Source organism: Microtus ochrogaster, chromosome 16, assembly GCF_000317375.1.
Source record: "Microtus ochrogaster isolate Prairie Vole_2 chromosome 16, MicOch1.0, whole genome shotgun sequence".
Taxonomy (NCBI): domain Eukaryota; kingdom Metazoa; phylum Chordata; class Mammalia; order Rodentia; family Cricetidae; genus Microtus; species Microtus ochrogaster.
In genome coordinates this window covers 37,280,142-37,284,058 of record NC_022018.1, presented here as the reverse complement: position 1 = coordinate 37,284,058, position 3,917 = coordinate 37,280,142, and positions in this window count along the sequence as shown.

Sequence of the window (3,917 nt, the reverse complement as noted above, 5' to 3'; positions counted from 1 at the left end):
TCCCATCAACCTTTTGTCCAGCACGTCCACGCTGAGACCATCATTCTCTCCAAGGAAATGCCCCTCCCCCAAATTCTACTACCCCTACCAAAGGAGCCCTGGGACAAATGCTATCCATGGTGCTTATTAGCATAACAAAGTGCATGCTGCCCCCCCTCAGTATTCTAAGTCCTTGGGGGCTCTTCTCAGTTTTCACTCTATCCCCACCCTAAACTTCTCCCCCATGGGCTTCCCTCCCCCAGCTTCTCAGCCATTTTAGCCATGCATTTTCTCTTTTGTCTCTCGGACTCTTCTCTCTTGGTCCTCTCTTCTCTTTTGGTTTCCTTTGCTTTCCCTCTCTCTCCCTCACTACCCATCAAGGTCATATCCAGTGTACTGGCCTCTTCTGTCTACTACTTTCTCTCCCTGCTCTCAACTCTTCAGATGCCTCTGGCTATGCTCACTCTCACGGCTACAGTAGAAACTTTCCCCTCAACCACACCTTGAGATGGTCATGTCCTCAGTTTATACATCTGCCGCTGAAACTTTGGGGTTGGGCATAAACGGACCCCTTTCAAAGGGGTCCTCTAATTGAACCAAGCTGCTGATTTTGCCTCCCTAAGGTAGGTATGGGCCATTTGTTCCTGCTGGTTTCTGCGCCCACCGTATTCGACTTCACATTCTAAAGGCTGTCTCCAGCTCCCTCCACCTGCTAGGCTGCTCCATTGTGATTCAGGGCATCTCCTGGTCACTCTGGCTCCTGGAGCCTGCTAGGCCCTCCTGGACACCTAGACACCTGTCCTAAGGAAAGACTGTCTCTCCCTTGTCCACTCTTTCCTACACTTACTTTTTTCTCTGCCCCCCTTTTGGGCCTTCCATGTGTTCTCAGCTTCCTCCTAGAGTTTCCTTGCCTCTGGCGAGGAGTCCTCTGCTCTCTTTGTCTCACTGGAGCCTGCTGTTTAAGTCTGGAAGATCCTGACGCCCTTCTGAGCCTCTATGGTACTGGGCTCCTCTGTCCAGTGGAGTTCCCGTATGTGACCCTTGTCCCCCTGTCCCTCAGCTCCCTTCTAGAGCTTATTGGAAGCTTTCCTCTGGTGGACTTTGGCCTTTTCTCTTTTCCTCCTCATACTCAGAGGTTTCATGAAAGCCTTGACCTCAGTACAGCTCAATGGCCACAAAAATGGCCCACTTGACCTTCAAATTCTTCGGATTGTAACAGCTTCTGCCCCTGGACGAGCAAAGGATCCCAAAAGTATTTTATCTCTAAGACTTTTCTACTTTTCGCTTGAGATAGGGTTTCCCTGTATAGGCCTGGCTGCCTGGGAGCTCACTTTAACCAGCTTGGCCTAGAACTCAGAGATCCACCCGCCCCTGCCTCCCAAGTACTGAGATTGAAGGTGTGCTCCTGGCTAGAGTCACTAGTAAAAATCTGAGCTGGGCAGTGGAGACACATGCCTTTAATCCCAGCACTCGGGAGACAGAGGCAGGCAGATCTCTGTGAATTCGAGGCCAGCCTGGACTACAAGAGCTAGATCTAGGACAGGCTCCTAAAGCTACAGAGAAACCCTGTCTCAAAAACAACAACAACAACAAAAAAAAAAAAACCCTAATAAAAAGTAAAAAAATCTTTTATCTATATGATTTCTTGGTCTCTGCTCTAAAAAATAAACCTCATAGGACTATTATATAAACTCTTGTCTCAGAATTTGTAAATTAACTGGGTATGATTTAAATCCATAAAATCTATAACAAAATCTTAGCTTAAAACTTGTAGCAATAGGTTGATAATTTAAAAATCTATTCATAGGTAACCTTAATTTACTATAGCTTACTATATATTGAGTGAAAAGGAAAATGAACGAGGAGCGGAGGGACAGGACTCCAAGATATGAGGAGCCAGAGACAGGGACACCTGGGAGAGTCCAGAGTGAGCATGACCCAGAGCTGAGTCCAGTGAGGCAATGGGGGAGGGGAGAGGGGGGAGATCCAGGAGAGGGGGGAAGGGTAGACAAATGCTAACCAGAATGGCTGCATTATATAGGGGAGGGCAGCTGCGGAAAGGGTAGCCCAGCCCCTGGGCTGGACTAGTTTAGGGTAGGGGATCCCGTAAGCCAGCCAGAAGGACCCTGTAACAGGTAGGGACTGAGGGATGCTGGAGAACCTAGTATCTGGGTCTGCTTTGCTATGTTAAATAAGCGCCTCATTCGCCATCTGTCCTGGGCTAAAGACTTAACATAAATGTGATCACGTGATTCAACTCTTGTTTAGAAAAATAGATTGTTACCGCATACTGTATATGTAACTTGGATACAACTCTTGTTTAAGACAAAAAAAAAGGGGGGGGGGTTTGTGTGCTTGGTGGCTCACCCAGGACCAACTAGCATGTGGATCAGCTGATGGAAGCAGTCATCTTTATGAAGGCTAAAAGAAAGTGCTTGTCATGTAACTTCACCACCATCTTGATTAAGAAGATCATATCACGTGTGTTGTCCTCTTTTTAAAATTGTGGCTGCCTTTTAATCCACGGCCAGGCCGAATCAGCAACTGCAGCTCTACAAGAGCCACAATAGGAGGGAATTCTATTTCCTCTTTCAAAGTTGCGAAGGGAACTTAACTAAATCTCTGTCCCTCTAAAGAGCTCAAGATCCAGAGGTTGAGCTTCTCCTTGACCTGCCTTAAAAGCCTTTCCCCAGTGGGTTGCCTTTTTGTCTTAGTGACAGTGTCCTTTGCTTTACAGAAGCTTCACCCCGCAACTGACAAAGGTCTGATCTCCAAAATATATAAAGAACTCAAGCAACTAGATTTTAAAAGGCTAATCAACCCAATTATAAAATGGGGCACTGAGCTGAACAGAGAATTCTCAACAGAAGAAGTTCAAATGGCCAAAAGACACTTAAGGTCATGCTCAACTTCCTTAGCGATCAGAGAAATGCAAATCAAGACAACTTTAAGATACCATCTTACACCATTTAGTCAGAATGGCTAAAATAAAAAACACCAATGATAGCCTTTGCTGGAGAGGTTGTGGAGAAAGGGGTACACTCATCCATTGCTGGTGGGAATGCAAACTTGTGCAACCACTCTGGAAAGCAGTGTGGCGGTTTCTCAGGAAATTCGGGATCAACCTACCCCTGGACCCAGCAATACCACTCTTGGGAATATACCCAAGAGAGGCCCTATCATACAATAAAAGTATATGCTCAACTATGTTCATAGCAGCATTGTTTGTAATAGCCAGAACCTGGAAACAACCTAGATGTCCTTCAATGGAAGAATGGATGAAGAAAGTATGGAATATATACATATTAGAGTACTACTCAGCAGTAAAAAACAAGGACTTCTTGAATTTTGCATACAAATGGATGGAAATAGAAAACACTATCCTGAGTGAGGTAAGCCAGACCCAAAAAGAGGAACATGGGATGTACTCACTCATATTTGGGTTTTAGCCATAAATAAAGGACATTGAGCCTATAATTTGTGATCCTAGAGAAGCTAAATAAGAAGGTGAACCCAAAGAAAAACATATAGGCATCCTCCTGAATATTAACCTTCATCAGGCGATGAAAGGAGACAGAGACAGAGACCCACATTGGAGCACCTGACTGAAATCTCAAGGTCCAAATCAGGAGCAGAAGGAGAGAGAGCACGAGCAAGGAACTTAGGACCGCGAGGGGTGCACCCACACACTGAGACAATGGGGATGTTCTTTCTATCAGGAACTCACCAAGACCAGCTGGCCCGGGTCTGAAAAAGCATGGGATAAAACCAGACTTGCTGAACATAGTGGACAATGAGGACTACTGAGAACTCAAGAACAATGGCAATGGGTTTTTGATCCTACTGCACATACTGGCTTTGGGGGAGCCTAGGCAGTTTGGATGCTCACCTTACTAGACCTGGATGGAGGTGGGTGGTCCTTGGACTTCCCACAGGTC